This window comes from Penaeus monodon, chromosome 1, assembly GCF_015228065.2.
Source record: "Penaeus monodon isolate SGIC_2016 chromosome 1, NSTDA_Pmon_1, whole genome shotgun sequence".
NCBI classification, from domain to species: domain Eukaryota; kingdom Metazoa; phylum Arthropoda; class Malacostraca; order Decapoda; family Penaeidae; genus Penaeus; species Penaeus monodon.
The window spans coordinates 15,719,859-15,720,419 of record NC_051386.1 but is presented as its reverse complement, the minus strand read 5'-3'; positions in this window follow the sequence as shown (position 1 = coordinate 15,720,419).

Genomic DNA, 561 nt, shown 5'->3' with positions numbered 1-561 from the left:
ACACCTAGAACAAATGCCTGTCTGGAGTCAAGGGCGAATTGGAATCAGATTCAAAATTACTAGAGGGTTTGGATTGCTTATCTGAATACGCGATGACATATAGCAATATAGTTTTTAGTTGTTGATTAAATGCGAACAAAGTCTTGTAGTCGGAGAGTACACACCTTCTTCCACCTAACAAGCACAAAAAAAAGAATTAAAAAAATCCCCCAAAGAAAAGCAAAAGTGAAATTCCATAGCCCCGTGTTTGCCCAGCGAGCTATTCTTATCGAAGTAGGGGGACACTAAGTGGCCTAGGCTGACTAACACCACCTGCTTGGCCGTGGCTGGAGGGACGCCATAGCTGCTTTGGAGGTGAAGACCAGGTACCCAAATACAATGCCAGGGGAGTTTTTGCGAAGCAGGGATCAGCCACACCTGTTTCCCACAAGACCCCAAGGTTGTTGCCGGGTTACTGAGCCGTGCCACCTGGGTCGGTCCAAGCATTGCCTCCGTGAGGTGGATGTTGCATATGGGTATGTCATGCGGGCATTCATATGGGCGTGATGCATGCTTGCGTAG